Source organism: Myotis brandtii, unplaced genomic scaffold (genome assembly GCF_000412655.1).
Source record: "Myotis brandtii unplaced genomic scaffold, ASM41265v1 scaffold18, whole genome shotgun sequence".
Taxonomy (NCBI): domain Eukaryota; kingdom Metazoa; phylum Chordata; class Mammalia; order Chiroptera; family Vespertilionidae; genus Myotis; species Myotis brandtii.
In genome coordinates, this window is record NW_005356674.1 from 7,190,578 (window position 1) to 7,214,276 (window position 23,699).

Here is a 23,699-nt window from a genome sequence, read left to right on the forward strand (position 1 = left end):
GGGGAGCTCCCCAACCCCCTGATGGGCCCTGCTCTGTGCGTGACAGGTGGTGGCGCCACAACTTCCCTATCGACCCTGCCTTGAGTGTGACAGGGGGCGGTGCCCCAAACCCCAATCGGTCGTACCCTGAGCATAACTAGGGGTGGCATCGCAACCTCCCGTTCCTCCCTGCTCTGTGCATGACAGGGGCCAGCGCCCCACCTCCTCAATCGGCCCTGCTCTGAGCCCGACCAGGGGCTGCACCTAGGGATTGGGCCTGCCCTCTGCCACCCGGGAGCAGGCCTAAGCCAGCAGGTCGTTATCTCCCGAGGGGTCCCAGACTGCGAGAGGGCACAGGCCGAGCTGAGGGGGGCCCCCCCTCCCAAGTGCACAAATTTTTGTGCACCGGGCCTCTAGTATGTAATACCCTTTGTAATAACTTTAAGCATAAAACAATTAAATAAATAAATAAATGTCAAAATTCATCAACTTTAGAAATGAAACAATATTTATGACCCTCACCTATGAAAGATAAAAAAAAGTTAGCATGTTTACATTTCCTTCCTCTTCTTTAATTTTTTGTTTGTATTTTATAGGGGCAAAGGGCGTCTCCCAATCTATTGTCATGAAATTACCTTTTAAACTTTAGGTATTTTATGCTGTAGTTTTTCTCTCAAGAATTATACTTCTTGGTTTGTGGTCACAATACCACAGTTATTTCCATTTTACTTATAAGTTTAAAGAATTACTAGAATTCTTTAAGTTTATGGAATTAATGTACCCATAAGTCCATACACATTCTTGGGTTCTTTATTTTGACTTTTCCTTTTGCCTTCTACACCGACCAGATCAGCACTGTCCAACAGAAACAGAATGCAAGAAGCCACATACAGTAGGTCCTCGGGTTACGTCGAAGATCCGTTCCTACGGCCCAACTTGTAATGCTATTTTCGCCGTAAATCGGAACCCACTTACATAACCACCTATGTTACTCACATGGAGCACATACACAGCAGTAATGAAGTGAAACAGTAAAAAAAAATTTAAAATAAATACGACAATTCCTGACCTTTATTTGTAATAAATAAATAATAAAAAACATAAAGCACATATGTATATACGTCGAAATGATGGAACTTTTCTTTTTTTATAAATAAATGGGAGATATCGACGTAACCACGAAACAATGTACGTTGAGTCCCACATAACCCGAGGACTGTGTGTATATAATTTTAAAATTTTAGTGGCCACCTTAATAAAGAAATAGATAAAATTAATAACACATTTTACTTAGCCTAATATATCCAAAATGTTCTAATTTCAATGTGTAACCAATTAAATACTTACTAATGAGATATTTTTGCATTCTTCTTTCTTAAACTGTTCCAAAAGTCATACAGTGAAAAATGTCTCCCTCGTCCCACTGTTTTCCAGTTCCCCAGTTCAGAGACAACTTCTTTCTTTTTTTTCTTCTTTATTGATTGAGGTATTACATATGTGTCCTTGTTCCTCCCCTTACCCCCAACCCCCTGGTGTCTGTGTTCACTGGTTATGCTTATATGCATGCATACAAGTCCTTTGGTTGATCTCTCCTCCTTCCCCCCACCCTCCCCTGCCTCATCTAGAGCAATCTAAATCAGGGCTGCCTAATTGAAATATAACAGAAGCCATACAGAGAATGTGGCAATAGAATTCTTGGGTCTCATTCCTTCTATTTTTTTCTAAGCTCTTTGATCTTTGTCTTCTGGAATCTGATGTTGCTGAGATAATTTATGGTCAGCCTAATTTATCTATTTTTCCACTGGATAGTTTGTCCTTTACCCTTAAATAACACCATACTAGTCTTATTTATTTTTGTTTTGTGTGCGGTGTTTATGTATTTCTCTGAAACATGATGAAACTTCTGATCTGCCAATTCTTTACTTTTGGAAGCCTTTCTTAAGAGAAGAATGCCATATTTCTTCAATTAAAAGACATATTTTTCACATTTTATTGATTTATTTATTATGTCTTCATTAATTTGAGAGAGAGAGGAAGGGAGAGGAATAGAGAGATAGAAACAACAACAAGAGAGAAACATCATTGATAGGCTGCCTCCTGCACGCCCCCACCTGGGATCAAGCCCACAACCCAGGCATGTTCCCTGACCAGGAATCAAACCGTAACCTCTTGGTTCTTAGGTAACTGCTCAACCATTGAGCCATATGGGCTGAGCTATTTTTTTCATATTTTAATCTTTCTCAAACTGAGAAATGTCTTATGAGGGACACATTCATTTATTACTATCATTCCTTTTTATTTCCCCAAAAGCTATTTTTAAAGCAACAGTGCGTCTTGAAATTGATAATTTGAGATCAAAGAAATACAATGTTATGCAGTTCCTTTTGTTCTCTCCTATATTCCCCACCAGAAAGTCCATCTAGTCCTATGCTGTTTCTGTTTTCCATCACTATTATTCTTTCTAACCATTTTTGTCTCTTGGTCCTTATTTTCCACAACCTATGAGATTTTTCCCAAAGCAGTCCTCCAAGTCAAAACTCCATTTTCTACAAGGTTGACTTGTATCCAGCTGCTTCTAATTGGGGCTTTGGTTTTGTAAAGGCTTTATTTTCCTTTGTGCTTTCCTTGGCTTTGCCTTTCGTTATCTCTTGAATTTCTTTAAGCCAGTGGTTCTCAACCTTCTGGCCCTTTAAATGCAGTTCCCCATGTTGTGACCCAACCATAAAATTATTTTCCTTGTTACTTCATAACTGTAATGTTGCTATTGTTATGAATCGTATGTAAATATCTGATATGCAGGATGGTCTTAGGTGACCCCTGTGAAAGGGTCGTTCGACCGCCAAAGGGGTCGCGACCCACAGGTTGAGAACCACTGCTTTTAGCCCTTGCTTTATGAAGCCTGTGTCCTCTTGTTCTTTAGAGTTTGGTATCATTTTTTGTGTTTCCTGGACTAATTCTTAATCTTTGTTTGGCATACAACAAATGCTTCTCTTTCTATTGAAAGTATTTTTGCATAAGACCCAGACTCATGCTTTGGGTTTTCCGTGCAGCTGTTGAATGTGTGTTTGGGGCAGTGGAGAGAGTCAAGTTCAGGCACAGGGATGCAACAGAAGTTGGTCTTACACATTTCACATTTATAGTTCTCAGCTATTGTGTACTTGATGGCTATTGAGAATGACATTTTCCTCTCATTATTCTTTTAGCTGCTTGTTACTACCTTATAGAAAAACTATTGATATTTTCTGGATTTATTTTATAGTCGGCTATCTAAACTCAGTTTTCAATTGTTTTTCTTAGCTATGGTCTATCTGAAACTGCAAGCTCTTACATATTTCCTATTATGTGCCTATCACTATTCTTTGTTCTTTATCTTTAAAAAGTCTCTATGAGACTTGTCTTCTGGAATCTGATGTTGCTGAGATAATTTATGGTCAGCCTAATTTATCTATTTTTCCACTGGATAGTTTGTCCTTTACCCTTAAATAACACCATACTAGTCTTATTTATTTTTGTTTTGTGTGCGGTGTTTATGTATTTCTCTGAAACATGATGAAACTTCTGATCTGCCAATTCTTTACTTTTGGAAGCCTTTCTTAAGAGAAGAATGCCATATTTCTTCAATTAAAAGACATATTTTTCACATTTTATTGATTTATTTATCATGTCTTCATTAATTTGAGAGAGAGAGGATGGGAGAGGAATAGAGAGATAGGAACAATAACAAGAGAGAAACATCATTGATAGTACTACTAGCCCATGAGATAGAAGAAAAAAGTAATGTTAACTATCTTATGTAAATTCACACAGCTAGTACATGATAAAATGCTGATTTGAACCCAAGGTAGATGGCCTCTTAAATCATTACACTGTCTGCAAAATTGTATTGTTATCTCCTGCTTTCAAAATTATGTTTCTTACATTATTGCAATAATTAAAATAAAGCATGCAAAATTATCTTTATCCTCTCATTTCTTCTACAACTTTCCCGCTCTCCATTAAGGAGATGGGCTGGGTGTAAGAAAAGCTAAAGTCTGGAGCATCTTGGTACTAACGGGGCATGCATTCTTGGGCAAGGGTTAATAATTGTGAGCCTCAACTTTCTCATCAATGAAGTGGTGATAAGCACATATTTTTTCACCTCTCAGAATTACTGTCAGATTGAAATATAACCATTTATATAAACTGCTCCAAGATCTAGCCAGAGATACATTACTACAGTTTCACACCCAGGCACCTATCTATTTCAGGAGCCTATCTGCTTGACTTGAACATCCTCAAGCCATCCAGTTGCCCAGAAACTTGTTATTATCACATTTTCTCTACCATTTTCTATCTCCAATTCACACACATGAACACACCACTAGCCACCACAACCATTGTCACCTGCCATTCTCCAAAGAACCATTCTTGGCCTGCAGCCTTATTACAGAGACTTCTAGTCACCTATCCATTACCCAGTATTCCCTTTTTATTAAATCAATAGACCCTCTATATTGATGGATGGAGCAATGTGCTCGGCTATGAAAACACACTTCCAAACCTCCTTTGTAGCTAAGGGTAGCCAAAGAAATATACTCAGAAGATGGATGACCCAGCAGAAAAAGTAGGTCTTTTTATGTCCATACTACTGATGAAGAAACAGGCTCAGAGAGATAGTATAGTCCCCAAAACTTGCAGTCTCTCTGACTGCAAAGATGATGCTCTTTCTACTGTACCACTGCCCTTATAAAGCTCTCATCCCACTATTCTGATCTCTTGATGTGTCTTATTATCTTCCAAGATAATTATTAGTTAACCATGCTAATGGAGAAGGCTCAAGGTGTCACCTGGGCCCATCAAATAATGTGGAATTTTACAGTGGCCTCTCAGAGACCAAGTCTTGAATTATAGTAGCCCCCCAAACAGTGGTTTGAAGAATCAGAATTAAACAGGTCAGAGGGAATCTAGGGCACTGGAGAGTGACAGGGTTAACAAAAATGCAGGCAAATGTGCCCTGGCTGGTGTGGCTCAGTTGGTTGGAGTGCATCCTGTACATCAGAAGGTGGTGGGTTTGATTTCTAGTCAGTGCACACACCCAGGTTTCAGGTTCAATTCCAGTTGAGGTATGTGCAGATAGCAACCGACTGATATTTTTCTCTCTCGCTCGCTCGCTCTCTCTCCCTCCTCCCCTCCATTTCTTTAAGATCAATTAAAAAAATTTTTTTAAATATTTTTAATGCAGCCAAATGCCAATTCTCCACCATCTAGCCCTTCCTCATAAGATAGGCATGCATCTCATTTGTATCTTTAGGTCCAAGCTTTGGCCAGTGCACACCTCCTCCTCTTCTGCACCTGCTCAGAGAGGACCCAGATCTGAGAGGACATAGATCTGAGATCCTACAAGGTTGACAGGGGCATCCTCAAAGCAAACTGCAACCCATGAAAGGTCACATCTCCAGTGAATCCCTGTTCTCCACTGTCAGAGCAAGAGGGTTCTGGATAAAAGTTCCAGAGTTAAAAATTATTCCCTTTTGGAAGGTGATTTGAATTTGAAGAAGGAAAACACAACATAAAATAACCATGGAGACATATTTGTAAACCTTATACTTCACTAGAGGCCCAGTGCATGAAATTCATGCACTTGGAAGGGCGGGGAGGTCCCTCAGCCCAGCCTGTGACCTCTCGCAGTCAGGAGCCCTTGGGGGATGTCTGACTGACGGCTTAGGCCTGCTCCCCATGGGAGCCGTCAGTCAGACATCTTTAATGCTGTTGCAGAGGCAGGAGAGGTTCCCACCACCAACGCTGCACTTGCCAGCTGTGAGCCCAGCCTCTGGCTGAGTGACACCCCCCCTGTGGGAGCGCACTGTCCACCGGGGGAAGCTCCTGCATTGAACATCTTCCCCCTGGTGGTCAGTGCATGTTATAGCAACCGGTCATTCCACCGTCGGGTCGAAACTGGCTCTCTGACATCCCCCAAGGGGTTCCAGATTGCAAGATGGCACAGGCCAGGCTGAGGGACCCCATCTGAATCATGGCTGGGATGTGGGAGGTTGGCCAGCCAGGGAGGGACCACAGGAGGGCTCCAGGGTGTGTCTGGCCTGTCTAGCTCAGTCCCGATCAGCCAGACCCCAGCAGCAAGGTAACCTACCAGTTGGAGCGTCTGCCCCCTGGTGGTCAGTGCACATCATTGCGAGCAGTTGAGCGGCCTTAGCATATCATTAGCACATTATACTTTGATTGCTTGAACGGCCAACTGGACGACCAGACACTTAGCATATTAGGCTTTTATTATATAGGATTATAGAAGAACGCTAAGTATATGCCCTTTTATTACTTTTGAACAAACTGTGTGCAGCCATGATTCAGGATGGGGACTATTTATAGTGGCAAACTTTCTTTTCACAGGCTCGTGATATTTCTAGCAATGGCTTGCAATTTTACCGACATTTCTGAAGTTGTTTTCAAACAGAAGTTAGCCTGTGAGCAAACCTTCTATCAGTGGTTCTCAACCTTCTGGCCCTTTAAATACAGTTCCTCATGTTGTGACCCAACCATAAAATTATTTTCGTTGCTACTTCATAACTGTAATGTTGCTACTGTTATGAATCGTAATGTAAATATCTGATATGCAGGATGGTCTTAGGCGACCCCTGTGAAAGGGTCGTTCGACCACCAAAGGGGTCGCGACTCACAGGTTGAGAACCGCTGTTCTAAATGTTTTAACATAAAACCTACATACACAATTAAATAGATGATCATTGTATTGGTATTTTCTCTCTTTTCACATGATATAAAGAGTCACCATTGCAACCATACAGCAGGTAGGGAACTCTGGGGGAAACTTTAGAACAATGCTAGCAAGTGCCACAGCAAAACCACGCATCCTGCCTCCACTCATCGAAGAGAGAAGAAAACCGAGAAATATCTGCAGAGATTTGTTCCAGAGTCTCAGGAGGAGTCAATAGTGAACTTAGACTTAATAGTTAAGCCACCAAAGGAGAACAACAGCCAAAAAAATACAAACTGACAGTAAACCCTTCATAGAACCTTCATCATCAGAAAGCTCATGAGTAAGGCTCTCTCTGCAGTGATGAAGAGCCTGCCTCATCTGCAGGAATGATTGGGAACCTTGCAGAACAGGGAACAGCGTAACTTGGGTCCACAGGGCATCCATATTTGTTTCCAACTCACTTCTTCTCAGAGTTAGTGTGAGGTGGCTAGCTTTGGACTCCTCAGAGAAGGTGAAAATTGTCTCTCTCACTTTGGTTCATAAAAAATCTCAGTATCCATATTTATTCTACTTATAAAATGTATCATGTAAACATCAATACAAAGATTTAAAAAAAAAAATGTCTTGCTGCCCTGGCTGGTGTTTCTCAGTGGTTAGAGTGTCAGCCCACACATCGAATAGTCACAGGATTGATTCTAGTCAAGGGGATGTACCTGAGTTTCAGGTCTGGGTTGCAGGTTTGATCCCCAGCCCTGATCAGGGAATGTGCAGAAAGCAACCAATCAATGTGTCTCTCTCATATTGATGCTTCTTTCTCTCTCTCTCTCTCTCTCTCTCTCTCTTCTTCTCTCCCTCCCTCCCTTCCATTCTCTCTAAAAGTCAATGGAAAAAATATCCTCAGGTGTGGATTAACAACAACAATATATCTATATCTATATCTATATCTATATCTATATCTATATCTATATCTATATCTATATCTATACCTATACCTATATCTATATCTATAATGTCTTGTTAATGTGAATTTTCCTTAAGGATTTTTGTTCAGAGCTCACAAAGGAAATGCATCTTTTCCAAAATAACAAATCTGCCATTCTAGGTTAACTATACCAAGTTGCAAAGATCCTGGATAAAGAAAAAATATGCCACCAGATTTTAGTACATAACTCCCTCCTTCACTTTGAGGGAGCCTTGTCTGCAGCCTTCCACATAGTAAAAGCTCAGAAATGTTTGTTGAAGCCATGAGTGCTGTTTGAGGAAATTTCAAAGATCACTGTTCACAGTCAGAAACAAAATAGCAAACCATAAGCATTTCAAAGTTCTTATTATAGCTGAATAGACCCGGATATCTGATGCCTTACACCCAGTCTATACACCCATTGCTGATTATTGGAGGGTTCCTGCATGGGGTGAGGGAGGAGCCCAAAGGTTAGACTACATGAGCTCTAATTAAGTCAGTGGTTATCAAACTTTAGCTGCAGGTGCATCTTCTGGGAGGCCTGCTAAAACACACATCCTGGGCCCCATGCCCGGAGATGCTGGTTCAGCAGGTCTGGGAGGGGCGCATGAATTCGCATTTCTAACAAGGTCCCAGGGGATGGAGATGCTACTAGTCTTTGGACCACACTTTCCAACTCTGAGAGTCCAGCCTTTAAAAACCTGGTCTCAACCATTTGCAAAACACTTTCCAGTCCAGGATTGCAGGGCAGGTGCAAAATCACCGGGAGGGGTAATCGCAAGCTCACCTGGTCACCTGCACACCTGCTCACCTGCCCTCGGCGCCCACCTGCGCTCAACTCAGGCCCCAAGCACCCGCTCCCCACACTCACCGAACTTTCTCTGGTGTCGGGGGCACTCAGAACCCAAGAGATGGTCCCCGCTCTCCAGAGGGCTGCACCTGGAGCCTGCGCCTTCGCGCAGTAACCTCTGGGCGCCCAGGGCGCAGAGGAGAGAGCGCACGGGCAGCAACGTCCAGGCTGCACAGCGCAGCGCAGTGGCAGGTGGGTACAGAGCAAACGCCCAGTGCAGCGGCTCTTTTAAGCCCGCGCTGACCCTTGACCTTGCCTGTCACCCCCCCTCCTCCCCCGCCGGCTGGGCTTTTAACTCTTTGCGGCTTTCCAGAGAAGATCCAGCTGCCTGTTGGCTTTGTCCACAGCGGCTGGCTAGCTGCGGTTAGGGAGAAGGCGCGGGCTGCCAGAAGAACTAGCTAAGGCGAGTTCCTCAGAAACCGAGGGCAGCCCGTGTCTGAGGTCAGCGCTGCTGCTGGGCTGAGTGAGGCCGTGCCCTTTAGCGCCAGTGCTCTACTGGGTGGTTTCCTGAGAGCCAGCCGGCAGAGAACCAGAGAAAATTCTCCCAAAGGGGCAATATCGGGGAAGCTGGGTTGGAGAGCGAGCGCACCCATGCTCAGGGTAGCAGGAGTTCTCTCCAGCAGTTCCCAGAAGGGCAGGGCTGGGAAATGGACCAGGCAACAGAAATGCACATGTGATTAGCAGAGATCACAATGACAGACTTGGAAAGCATTGCCTATTTTTAGAAGAATGGCTTATTTTGTATGTTTGTTGGCTTGTTTCTCATGGACATGTACTCACAGTGGAGGTTCTACGGGCGAACGTGTTCCTGGCTTGTGCCATTGAATTCAGTCTGTCAGCTTCATCCGGCTGTGCTGTCGCGGAAGAGGCAAGCTACAGTCATTTACAGCGATGAAAGTTTATTAAAAGGCCGAGAAGAAACGTGAAGGGGGGGGGCGGCTGCTCAGCAAGGACTTCTGGGGCTGCTTCTGAAGTTCACTAGAAAGCTTCCACTTTGTTTCGGAAGGAAAGGGTTGGAAGGATGGAGAGAAGTTGAATGAGGGCCGTCAGGACTTTTTCCTTTCATTGTTATTTTTTAACAAGGAGAACACAAATGTGTAAACTAGCCACTGGTGTTCTTTGTTTTTTATTAAGTAGAGGGGAAATGGCTTTCCTCAAAAGACAGTATGTTTGCTCAGTATATTGTGTGTGGACTTCTGGGATCCACTTAGCACAGTTAGGATTATGGGATATTCTGCACAGAATGGAAGGCAGCTATGTTCCATTCTGGGAGGAGGTCTCAGCCTGAACCATGAAGGTCAGAGCCCTGAGACCTGGCTCCTCACTCACCAGGAGTTTCGTGTGTGTGTGTGTGTGTGTGTGTGTGTGTGTGTGTGTGTGTTGGGGAGAGGGGAGCAGGGAGCTGGGAGCAGGGAATGGGGAGGTGAGTATTCACTGCCCAGGCACAGCCTCCACACCTGTTCTGACTGCTCTGGGAAAGCTGCCCCTCTCACCCTGAAGCAGGTAATTCGTTTCCTAGGATTTGTATGGTAGGACATTCAGAGAAAGGCAAAAGCACCTGTGTGTTCACGGACCCACACAAAGGAAATGAAAATGACGTTGCTGTGTTTTTTCGCTGTTTTTCCTGGCCATGACCCTCCTCAACAAAGGAATGGAATGAGAAACACCGATACAGCCAATACAAGCAGAATGGTGAGAGGAGATGGGAGGTTATGCTCTTTGTACATGACCACCCGGTGTTGTTTCTAGAACATAATCATCATCATCACAACAATAATAATAAACTCAACACTTCTGTGTGGGAGAAAGCTGCACCTCCAGCTCTCTCCCTTAAGCCAGCCAATTCCGTTTCTCCCCATACGTCCCTGGTGACTTTCGTGCTGCTGACCCAGCGCTGGAGCTCAGAACGAGTCCAAAAGAGCATGTCTCCCGGACAAGGAAAATTTCTTGGCTGAGTCCTGGTCACGCAATTCAGCGGTGAGAGACCTCTCAGTGTGCCTTAGTGACTTGCAGATAGTGACTTCTTTGGAAGGCGATGGGAGGCTTGGATTAGTCACCGCCGAGCTAACTGATTTATGGACCGAATGAAATGGCTAAGTGGAAAGTCCCAGAAAATAGAAACGAGGGTCACACTTCTATGATATGCATCCTAAGACATTCAGAGAAAGGCAGGGACACCTGTGCGCTCAGAGACCCACACAAAGGAAATGAACCGACGTTGCTAACGTGTTTTGTCATTGTTTTTCCTGGCCCTCCATGTCTAAGCCATTGGCCTCCCATCCGTGATCACATGGAGCTGGAATCACAACACACAGAGCACATCTGAGCCAACGCTAATCAGAGGCAGTTCGCAGAAAGGACCCCTGGCTGCAACCCTGCCGACAATGGAGAGAGAGAAATACAAAGTAACAGTGAGGGGAAAGGAGCTGTGCTAACAAGAAGCATGTTCAAACAGCAGCCTCCGCAAGACGTGCCCCCCACTCCCATGTTTACAATGTGCTTTCCCTCCCTGCAGCCACTCTGGTCCTAAGTTTCTCACCATGAACCCTCCCAGCCGCATGGAACCTCACAGATCATGTGCAGACGCCCAGCAGGTGTGTAGACAGCAGTGGTGGCTGTCAGCAGACCTTGACTGGTCCTGGGAAGTGGCTTGAGAAAATGCTCTGAAAGGGTAAAGTCTTCCAAAGCCACCGGGAAGCCCTGCTCACAGGGGCGTGAGCATTTCTGTGAAAGGGTACACCTGGGTGTGCGCATTTCTATAAAATGGGCACACCTGGGTGTGAGCATGTCTGTGAAATGGGCACACCTGGGTGCTAATGCATTTGCAGTGTGCAATTGGGTTCATGTCTAAATCATGGCTGCCGTGGAAATTCTCCACACAATCTCAGCACTGCCTCAGTTGCTGAAGGAAGTGGACGGGCGACATTCTATGCCAGATAGCATTCGGCACAGTCAAGCAAAGATGATCAACCTCATTTTCCTAGCTATAACTAGACTCATGAACAGAGCTTCTGCCCAAGTCCACCTCAGATTTTACTTGAGTCTATTATTAAGACTGTCCATTGATTTTGGCAGCACCTCAGTGCGCGGTCAGCCATTCTGGCTAGGCAAGGGCTTGGCCTGGGTTAGGCCAATAACTGATCTCTGTGGGTATAGCAGAAGCAGCATTTTATGTCCATTGGGTCTTAGTTGAGTTTGAGGATGGTTTCCAATAGAGCGCATACAAACAGTTGCTCTATTATTTCTCCTAATTTATGGCCAACATCGTGTAGTCATTAAGAACATGGACTCCAGAGCCAAACTGTCCAGGTTCAATTCCCAGATCTTATGTAACCTTGGGCAAGCTTATGAACTTCCTTCTGTAAACAAGGAAGAGTATCCACCTCATAAAATAGTTAAGAGGACTTACATATGTGAAGTCTTTAGGATTATTTCTGGCCTGCGTTAAGTGTTCCGGAAATATTAACTATCATTATTATTATTAATTATAATTAATATAATTATCATTATGTTATTTATGTAATACAGTGGGGCCTTGACTTACGAGTTTAATTCATTCCGTGAGGGAGCTCATAACTCAAATTACTCGTATGTCAAATCAAAAAGTGAACGAGCCCTAACTGGTTTGGCTCAGTGGATAGAGCGTCGGCCTGCAGACTCAAGGGTCCTGGGTTCGGTTCCAGTCAAGGGCATGTGCCTTGGTTGTGGACACATCCCCAGTGGGGAGTGTGCAGGGGGCAGCTGATCGATGTTTCTCTATTATCGATGTTTCTAACTCTCTATACCTCTCCCTCTCTGTAAAAAATCAATAAAATATATTTTTTTAAAAAAAGTGAACGAGTGAGACACGTGATGCTGGGCTGATGTTGTGACGTTCACTGCGCCAACTAGCGGTGGGGTATCTGAAGCTGGCTCGTAGCCCGAACTTTAGCTCACAACTCAAAGCAAAAAATCAGCCGAGAGACTCGTTAGTTGGGACACTCGTAAGTCAAGGCCCCACTGTATGTCATTCTTTTTAAAGCTTCCTTATTTCCCTAGTTCATAAAACACAGTTGGGAAATGGCATCTAAGGGAAAGGGAAAGGGAAAAGGATGTGTGTGCTTCTCCATTTGCTATTTGAAAATGCCAATCTGATCATCGTCCTAATTTTTTAAAAAATGGCTCCCATGGCTTGTAGGTGAAGTTCAAAATGTTAACCATGGCTCCAAGACTCTGCATGATCTGGCCTTGCCACTTCTCCTGTTTTAACATGTGCCCTCCTCCCCTTAGCTCTCCTCACGGCAAACTCATTGGCCATGTTGTAGGTTCTCAGAATCTTTGAGTCTGCTCTCCCCTTGGCCAGGAGCATTCCATTCCTCCTACCTCCAGCCCTTAGCTCCCTCCTACTCAATCTTTTCTGCCCCAAAGCCTTTCCTGGTGCTGCAGGCAAGTTAAGGCCCCTGCAGTCCTTTATAACTGCACAAATTAAAATCATTTGCTGAATATATCTTTTCCTCCCCACACTGTCTGTGTTCTTCACTGTTCAATCTCCAGTGCCTACCGTTAACCTAGAATTAATTAGGTAGTTAAAAGAAGGAAATGGAAAGAAATGATACACTTAATGGTTAACATTAGAAATTTTGTCTAGTAAAATGGATTAATCTCTCTCTATTTTGTGTTCTTTATAACTCACTTAAGAGTTTCCTTTCCTATCCCTAAGGTAATAAAGATATTCTTCTCTAGTTTTTTCAAATAAGTTTAAGAATTTGTATTTCACTTTTAAATGCTTAATTTATATGGAATTGATTTTTTATATAAGATAGAGATCCATTTTCAATTTTCTTCTATATGCATATACTTTCCTAGGACCATTTTCTAAATATTTTAATTTTTCTCCATTGATTTGCAATAAGATTTCCATATTTGTGTGGGTATGATTCTGGGTTCTCTATTTCATTCATCTAATTCTGTCCCAGTATCCCATTGTGTCAGTTTCTATAGCCTCATAATAAGTCTTGACATTTGGTAAAGTAAGTCCTTCTACCAAGTTCTTCTCCATAAGGATTATCTTGGCTATTCTTGGCTATTTTCTCTTTCATGTAAGTCCTAAAATCAGGTGTGTTGGAATTTTTATTGAAATTTCATTGTAACAATTGAACAACAGCTCATATATTGTGACAGATACCCATAAATATGTGTTCATTTGTTTAAAAAAAAAACTTCACCCAGCCAGTGTGGCTAAGTGGTTGAGCAATGACCTATGAACCAGGAAGTCATGGTTTGATTTCTGGTCAGGGCACATGCCTGGGTTACAGGTTCGATCCCCATAGTGGGTGTGCAGGAGGCAGCTGATCAATTATTCTCTCTCATTGTTGTTTCTATCTCTCTCCCTCTCCCTCTCCCTTCCTCTCTGAAATATATATATTTTAAGACCCTCAAGATGCCAAAGAGTGGTTTTTGGTTGAGATGCACTCCCCACCCACCCCAAGACTCATCTTTTAATATCAATGATTCTCAGGTCCTGTCCAGGCTTTAACAGAGAGAGACTGCTACCATTGGCCATCAGAGTGAAATGCTGAGTGATGTTGAGGGCTAGAGGTTCAGGAAGCTGGAGTCTCAGGGACAGAATGTACTTCAGTTCACATTCGTGCGTGGCCCCAGCAGAAGCTTTGCTCATGCTGTGTCCATATTCCACAGTATGCAAAGATTTATTAATTGTGACATTCTTCCCCAAGAGTAAAATCCCAAGGGAAGAAAGGGGGTCCATTTCACTTCAAGGGAAGGGTGGGGCTCTTCCTTCAGGGTTAGTGAAGTAGTAGTTGAATAGCATTGGACTCAAATGGAAGTTGGCTTCTTCGAGTAACCTTTCTGGGAAATATCACTGTAGACATGTTTTTACTTGCAACACAATCACAATTTAGGTTTCACAATTACAGTAGGATAGAAATGTGGCTTTGGAGACCTACAACCTTTTCCACAGAATTCAATATTTCCTTTTCCTGTCTTCTGCTTGTCAAATTGAAACTAGTCTTTTTCTGTAAAGAAATTATAATGCAAAATTTTTCCTCTATTAAAATTACATTTATTCTACTAAGGATCCATTTATCTAATTTAACATGTTGCAGAAAGTAGGATTTTTAAGCTCAACATTTGAAGGAATTTAGGCACTAAATCATCAAGTTTTCAACTTCCTAACATAGCCCAATAGGAATTACATTACACTTACCTGACTTAGGCTTCACTTGTCCCCTTCCCCTTTTTTTCTAGAAAAAGAAAAAGTATTGAATAAAAGAAATCCAGAATTTCAAAATCATGGCTTTTGTTCTCCAGGAATTTATTTTGATATTTGCTCTTCTCTAGCCCAACCTCTAGTCTGGGTTTCCTGCAATTGCTTTAAGCAAAGAGATAACATTCCAGTGAGCGATATCAAATTGCATTCTACTCTACACTACTTCATTCCCACTGAGAAATAATGATGGTATTTCCAAAAAGGTGAAACGCTACCAGAAATATGCAAGATGATTTCGGATGAGAGATGATTTAAATGAACATGATTGACTTTCTCCTTAATGCAATCAGAATTATTGAAAGACAGGGGGATAAGGAAACACTTCTCTCACCAAGTGACTCAATTATACTCTGCATGCCTGTATACCAGCGGGTTAAACAACCTACAATAATAAAAGTGTGAAATGCTAATTAGACTGGATGTCCTTCCAGACGACCTTCTGGACGGCAGGGGCCGAGGCAGAGGCAGCCGCGGCGGCAGTGGGGGCCAAGCTCCTTGCACAAATTTCGTGCACCGGGCCTCTAGTTAATAAGTAAAATTCAATACTGGTAACAAAAGCCAACATGCTTTCCTGTCCCTGTATTAAACAATATTGGAACCTGGTGTACTTTCTTAATATTAGTCATACTGAGAACAAGTAAAAATGACCTAGCTACTTGCTCTAGATAATACTTGCTCCTAAAAGTAAAAACTGTGACTAACCAAAATAGTTTACTCATCAGTACTAACCCATTTGTCCAACAAGACTTGCTTCACCTCCTTCATCTCCCAGTGTTTAGCAATCCAAAGCTGTTATATCATAAATTCTGCCAAACCCAACAAGTTCTCTGGCTAGCAAAACTGCCTAACATTCACCCAGCCCAGGACCTAAATCCTATTAATATCCTGCCCTGACTTCTCCTCTGAGAAACTACTAAGATTTTCAATATGGTGTTTATATTTTCTATAATAAATCTGATTAACGAGCTTTGATTGATTAACAAGTTTTTCTGGTGGTCTTCTGAGGGGACAGGAGACTCAACAGCTGACAAACACACTGGAATCAAGGCTTTTTTCATGTTACAGCATCACAGAGGAAGCCAACAGTGTGCTAAGGGCAGTAGACTCAATAAAAGCTTAATAAGAACACAAGAGTTAGATCTTAAAGAGTCTGGAGTCTAATTCTAGAATACTGGGAAGCGATGCCTGTCTCATTAGGAGAAATCCTCCACCTCCAAGAATAACAATTGGAAGGAGAAATCTGAAGAATTCCGGGTAAACATAAGTGGCAACCCTCCCTATCTCCCTAGGTGGTTAAGAAAATTTCAGATATGCAAAAAAAATACAAGAAAAAAATCCTGTATCCTGGATGGGAAGGTGCATATGAGTCCCCAGTGTGGGCAGAGGCCTAAAACCTCCAAGCATCCCAAAGCTAATTTCAATTTTGTTTCTCCTCCTTGATGTTAAAGGTATTAAAAACATGGCAAAATATATTTGTAAAACCCTGCTGGGTCGTGACTAGCATTATACATTTGCAAGCCATTGTGGGAAACATGTGCTACCTCTGTTATTGCAACATCATCTGAGCCATAACATGAACTTTGATGACTTAAAGGGGTGGAGAAAATTGTGTTTGCCACACAACAATGTTATAAGAATTAAAATATTTGTGTGCCTTAACAATGTGGTTAAGAGCTCACTCTTTGGAACATAACCAAACTAGGCTTGAAACCCAGCTCTGTTTGTTTGTTAGTTTTTTATTGGCTATGTGATTCGGGCAAGTTACTTAATCTCTAAGTTTCAGATTCCCCATATGTTAACCATGGACAATATTCATGCTACAGGGTGTTGTGGAGACTAGTTATGTCTCCTGTGTCTAATACAATGGTGTACAGCCTTTAGTAGATGCTGAACAAATACTGTTTTCCTCCGCTTTGCTCATCTAAAGTCTTGTCCTGAAAGTCATTCTGTACAGCATTTTTTTTCCCTACTTGGTGGAAATGGCATATTTCACAAAAGACGTGGAATGCAGTAATTATTTCACACCAAATCATACCTAAGGTCTTTTTTAGCAAAGCATTTCTGTATGTGAGAGAACATGAATGTTGTAGACAGAGAAAAATTCTAGGCTGCAATTTGCTTTGCCTTTGCCAAGAGTATTCAGGACAAGAGGTTATGGACAGCGAAACTGCAAAGATTGAGGACAGGGCCCTGCAGGAAGTGGCAGCACATGCACCCCAGGCCCGGTGGGGTTGCAGAGGACCCGAGATAGGACAGACACACCACAGCAGACACTTGCTCATCACTGGGAATGCAAACGGGGGGGGGGGGGGCAGGCAAGCCCTGCCACTCACTGGAGTCTGTGACCAGGCATCTTCAGCTACAGCTGCCACAGAGAAGAAAGCAGTGTTTATTGTGTATGTGCTGTTTGATATGTATTATTTTTTTCCTGGGGAGACATAATAGTGGAGGCAAGGGGGAGGGTTGAAAGATAGAAAGTACAGCCTTATGATTATGAATTTTTGTACCTGGTTCAACATGGGCAAGAAGAAGAGTTTTTTGCCTCAACAGTTTCACAGTCTCTCAGGTTTTCAAAGACCAATGAAAGAAGTATGTGCCCAGGCACTTGGGATAGAAGTCAGCTTCATCAAGAAAAGTACTAAGGCAAACCACCTACTGATGAGATTGCCATGTTGCCTTTGATGTTCCATAACCAGCACTTTGTATCCTCCAAGGCTCATCCCTGACTTGATACCTCATCCCCAATATTCACCCTATTGCAGAAGAGGGTCACAGCTGTTGACCTGTGGTAGAGTGAAACGGAGGGATCTTCAGGAGGCTAAAATTCCCTCTCCTGTGGTACAGACTGTGCCCCTTTACAAGTGTCCCTGGGATCAGGGAGGATGCTGAGCTGAAGTTGAGCATAGAGCAGCAGGCCAACTTCAAGTTTCCAGAGTGGAGTCTGAACTTCAATCTTCCTGTCATAGAAATCTGATTTTAAATTCACCTGGTAAAAAAGAAAAACTCAGTGGCTCCTTGTGATACTGTGATTCATAATAAGAAATATATATTTGGTCTATGTCCCCTATTCCTGGTACAGAGCTTCCAAAACTCTTGGAATTTCCTATGATAAGTGAGGTGAGCATGTCTTGTTATCCAACAGTGGAAAGCCTTTACGTAGCCTAGGGCTGAGGCCTTGCTTGCTGGGGAGCCAACCATGTGCTTAGAGGGTTAGAACTTTTAGTATCTTCCACACCAACCTCCACAAGGGAGGAGCTGGAGGTTAAATCAACCACCAATTGATGATTGAATCAATCGGGCCTATGCAATGAGGCCTCCATAAAAACCTAAAAGGACAGGGTTCAGAGCTTCCAGGTTGGTGAACATGTGGAGACCTGAGGAGAACAGTGTGCCTGGAGAGGGCATGGAAGGTCTTTGGCCCTTTTCCCATAACTGTCCCTATGCATGTCTTCCATTTGGCTGTCTCTTTTGTATCCTTTTATAATAAACCAGTAAGCTGATAAGTAAAATGCTTCTCTGAGTTCTGTGAGCCACTCTAGCAAATTAATTGAACCCGAGGAGGGGGTTGTAGGAACCTCTGATGTATAACCAGTCAGTCAGAAGTACAGGTAACTGGATTTGGGATTGCACTTCTGAGTTGGAGAGAGTCTTTGGAACCTCCAATTTGTAGCCCAGAGGTCAGAGTACAGGCGACAGCCTGGACTTGCAATGGGTGCCTGAAATGGGGTGGGGGAGGGTGAAGGGTGAGGAAACAGTTTTGTAGGGTTGAGCCCTCAACTTGTGGAATCTGATTCTACCTCTGATAGTGTCAGATTGAGTTGAATTCTCAGATACCCTGCTGATGCGTGAGAATTGCTGGTGTTGTGTGGGAGGCACCCCCTCACCCCCAACACACATGTTGGAATTGCGCCCAGGAACCCATTAGACTGCTTAATACCTACAGGATAAAATTAAACTTAGAGCAAGGTATAAAGTTCTTTAGTGATCTAGATGCAGTCTACTTGTGTCACTTATACCAACATCTAAGCTATCCTGCTGTTGCCCACACATACCATGCTATTCCATAATTTCATACATTTGCAAACACTTCCCATTTGCCTGCCTAGTAAAATGCTAGTGATCCTTAAAGATTTCCTCAGTTGTTACTCCTCCTCATCTCCTCCACTCAGTGTCAGTTGTTCCAGTCTGTGCAGCAATATGTACAGACAGATATAGATATAGATACACACATACATAAATCACAATGTAATAGTTGTATTGAGAAGGCTAACCCGTATTTTGTAAAACTACTGTTTGGAATTCTCTGCTATTCTTTAGATGGCCTCTTATTCTTAAAAAAATAACTTTTTTATCTTCCTCATTATTCAAGCCTGCTTTAGCTTGCTTGAATAATGAGGAAGATAAACTTAGCTGTCTGACCTTGTAGGCCAGAAACTAGATACGCCCATACTCCCAATGCCATGCCAGGTGTATTTTTTAATTGGATAGAACTGTGTAGTTTCCAAGACCACCAGCGAGATAACCACTAAGCACACATAGAGCTGGCTCTTTAATAAAAAGGGAAGTTCTGCTTGTAGCTCTGCTTAGAATTTGAATTCATTTTCTCTAAGCCCACCGTGGTGAATAAAGTATGACTCCAAACTCTCTGAGCATTGTTTGATTTATTCCGGTTCTCTGTAACAGTAACACTTAACTTTCATGTCTGCACTGGACAGCTATCATTTCGAATTCTTAGAAGAACATTCCCCTCCCCTCTCCTGGGAGGCATTGATTCTACTTACATGATTTCCAGAGAAAGCTGCCATTTGTTCAGGGCCCCACCACCCAAATTTGGCCAGTCCAAAGGCGGATGTAATCCATCTTCCTCTCATTGTGAAAGAAGGCTGTTGAAAGGTTCAAGTTGACCTACAGAGAAGGGAGAGGGAGAGCCTTCTGGAGTATGAGAGTTCCAGGTTCCACTCATCTCTAAGACTGTCCTTCCCACAAACTTTGAACAGCGGCCAGAAAATAGCCCTTCTTGGCCTAAACTAGACTCAATCAGAGCCTGGCTAATATAATGACTATCTCATCTACTAAAATCTTGGTTGCTTTTGATTACTGAAACCATATGTTACTCCTTTTAGTAACTCAGAAATGTCCTGAAATAACTTCAAAATCTTAAAAAGGAGATAAAACAGGATTTTTTAAAAAAAACAGTTATGGTCTCTATCTCCATTTGAAATAAAGAGCTAACCACCAAAACCTGCAGAACATCTCAGATCCCACTGAATGGGTGGAGCCCCATGTGTTAAGCACACACCATCTATAAGGTTTAACAGACACTGCTTAGCAGGTGGGCAAGTTCTCAGAATGCCAAGTCCCCAAGGAGGATTTTTAGGGGTAAATCCATGTGTAAGCATTGTCCAAATTCTAAAGGGAAGGATAAGAACACTTACATTTCATAGGCAGTTCATGATTTCAGCACCACAAACCCAAGCACATGTGATTTGGGCCCACACACTGCACAGCAGGAGGCAACAGGAAACCACTGCTGCGTTTTCTGTTCTTACTCCTTATTTTCTTTTTTAACCTTTTGTTTTACCTTGGGAACCTATGAAGAGACAGTCCAAAAATGAAATATGAGATAATGCTGAAAGAGGAGACTCCCAGTGCGGAGAGCACTGGGTTTCTGGGGAAGAGCAGAGGACAAGTACAAATAGCATTGCTGCCAACGGCACAATCAGGCCAGAGCCAGAATGATGTCTATGTGCTGATGTGCACAGAGGCAAAAGGAGAGTGCAGTGCTGCACAACACACACATCGGAACATGGAACATAACACGCTGAACCGAGGCAAACTGGAAACTGTAAAGCGAGACATGGAAGGAATGTCTAAATATTGGAGTGCTTGGTGTTAGTGAACTCAGGTGGACCAGCGTGGGACATTTCCAGTCGGGCAACTGCAAAGTGTTCTGTTCTGGAAATGACTAACTCAGAAGTGATGAAGTGGCTTTAATACTGAGGCAAGATGTAGCACAGACAGGTAGGGGCTAAAATGCAAAGTCTGACCCAATAACAAAAATAAGACTTCTAGGAAAATCTATTAATATAACCATCATTCAGGTCTATGCTCCAACCACAGAGACTGAAGATGAAATTGAAAGCTTTTACGCAGGTATCCAAGAAAAAATTTATCACACACTAAAACAAAACCAGCTGATAAATGTAGGGGACTAGAACACAAAAGTGGAAAATAAAGCAGAATCCAATGTTGGAAAATTTGAACTCGGAGTCACAAATGAAGCAGGAGATCAACTCCTGGATTTCTGTGAAACCAACAACTTGTCCATCCAAGCACATGCTTCAAATAACCGGATGGCCAATATAGAAATCAAACAGAGTATGTATGTAATTGGAAGCAGGAGGCGGAGAGGCTATATTCTCTATATCAACACAAGATCAGAAGCAGACTGTGGTACTGCCCATAAACTGTTACTAGCAAACATTAGAGTTGAGCTGAAGAAGAGCACTAAAAGAATTGCCATGCCAAATTATAACATAACATTTCTAATGGAGTTCAAGTCCACATAAAAAAGGTTTTCAAAACCTTAATTGACCAAGAACCAGAAGAACCGTGGACTGAAACTACAAATATTAATAAGGAAGAACGTGAAAAGACAATGCCAGAAATAAAAAGAAAAAATCAATATGAATGACAAAAGAAATATTAAAAATCATTAGAGACATGCGAGAGGCAAAAGTAAAAGGTGACAAAAGCAGGGTTAGAATCCTGAATGTGGTTTCTCAATGACCGTCACGTAGAAATAAAAAGAATTATTACAATAGGCAATATAAGGTGATGGAAGAGAACAGCGGAAAAAGGAAAACCAGAGACAGAGATCTCTACCAAAAGATTCAAGAAATAAAAGGCAAATTCAAACCTAGACTAGGAATGCTAAACAACAAACAACGAATAACATTATCTGGCCAGGGGAAAGGAAAGGGAAGACAGAAAGAGTCTACTCAAAAAAATAAAATTGCAGAAAAGACAAAAAGATGACAGATACCTCTATTCCTTTTAGGAATAACCTGTAATTCTATAAAGCAAAGTGAAAGCTGCCTTGAAAGTATTGGGAAGAAATAAATTTCCAGTGTGGGGGAGAGGGGGGAGAGAGGAAACCAAGTTATTTCAAGCCACAGAGACTGAATCTGTCAAAATCCTAACAAGAATATGTCAACAAATAAAAATTAAAAAAACCAATGTCCTACAGACTGAAAACATTCAATATACACCCCAATCTTCAATAAAGGAGATGCCAAACGGTGCAGTAACTATAGGACCAATGCTCTAATTTCTCATTCAAGTAAAGTGATGCTCAAGGAGATGCAACTATGGCTTCTGAGCAAGAAATTCCAGATGTTCAAACTGGTTTCAGAAAAGAAAGAGGCACTCAAGATCTAATTGCGAGCATTGGTTGGAAACTGGAGTGCTCCCAAGAATTTCAGAAGAAGGTTAGTCTATGTTTTATAGACTACAGTAAAGTCCTTGACTGTGCCAATCACACAAAAAACTCTGAAAGACAAACACTTGATTGTCCTGATGCATAACCTGTGTTGTGGACAGGAAGCACTGTAGGGACAGAAGATGAAGAGGAAGAATGGTTTTCTATAAGCAAAGGTGTCAGATAAGGGTTCATTTTATCTTCCTTAGTTTAATCTGTACACAGAATATATCATATAAAAAAACAAGGCTAGATTTAGAGGAAGGAGGAATGAAAATTGGTGGAAGAAATATCAGTAATTCAAGATATGAAGAAGACACCATAAAAATGACAGAAAGTAGCACTGACTTGAAATTATTTCTGATAAAAGTGAAAGAAGAAAGAAGCAGGACTGCATTTGAATATCAAGAAGATGAAAAATCATGACTACAGAAAAATACACAACTTAGACAATGAAGATACTATAATTAAGGATCTTGCTTACCTTGGTTAAGTCAAATTCAAATGGAAATGGCAGCCAAAAAAATCAAGAGAAGGCTGAGACTCAGAAAAGCAGCAATGGAAGAATTAGAAAAGATCACCAAGAGCAAAGATGTGTCATTGGAGACCAAGGCTAAGATTGTTCGCACCCTCATATTCCCAATATGTACGGATGCCAAAGTTGGATGGTGAAGAAGGCTGATAGGAAAAAAGATTTACTTAAAATATGATACTGGAGGAGAGTTCTATCAATGTTCTGGACTGACAGAAAGATGAACAAGTGGGTCCTAGAGCAAGTTAACCCTGAAACATCTCTGGAGAGAGAAAAAATGACAGAATTAAAGCTGTCCCACTTTGGGAACATCATGAGAAGGCAGGGTTCTTTGGAAAAGGTAATAATGCTGAGAAAAATAGAAGGCAGCAGGAAAAGAGTTAGTTCAAATAAGAGATAGATAGACTCTAAAATAGAAACCATAAGCATGAATCTACAGGAGCTGAGCAGAGGTGTTGAGGACAGGACGTTGTGAACATGACTCATTCATAGGGTCACCAGGAATTGAAGTCAACTCAATGGCACATAACACACAAATTCCATTCAAATTTCAAAAACCAGGCAATCCCCAAGTCCAATGTTATAGAGATATTATAACTGGTGGATTTTAAAATGGTCAAGGTAAAGGTCAATTTACTTGTACAGGTTAAATCTTAGAGAAGCTGTTGTACCCTGGTGAGTTCTGGACCTCAGTTTTTCTGCTTTTATTTTATTAGGTTACTAGAGACCCGGTGCACAAAATTTGTGTGGGGGGAGGAGGGAAGGGGGGGCGTCCCTCAGCCCAGCCTGCACCCTCTCGCAATCTGGGACCCCTTGGGGGATGACCCACTGCCAGTTTAGGCCCGATCCTGCAGGAAGGTCATTCGGCTGTCCGGTCTAATTAGCATATTATGCTTTTATTATTATAGATTAGAGAGATC

At 42.3% G+C, this 23,699-nt stretch overlaps 1 protein-coding gene across 1 annotated transcript in view; it reads right to left on the reverse strand.

Moving 5' to 3' along the window:
- The window catches only part of COL6A5 (collagen, type VI, alpha 5), a 107,667-nt gene extending 98,979 nt beyond the window's left edge, over window positions 1-8,688 (reverse strand). The window contains exon 1 of the mRNA XM_005863598.2: window positions 8,521-8,688. The gene's annotated coding sequence lies outside the window, so the exon portion shown is untranslated. The remainder of the gene's footprint in view (window positions 1-8,520) is intronic.
- Between the last annotated feature and the right edge of the window lie 15,011 nt (window positions 8,689-23,699).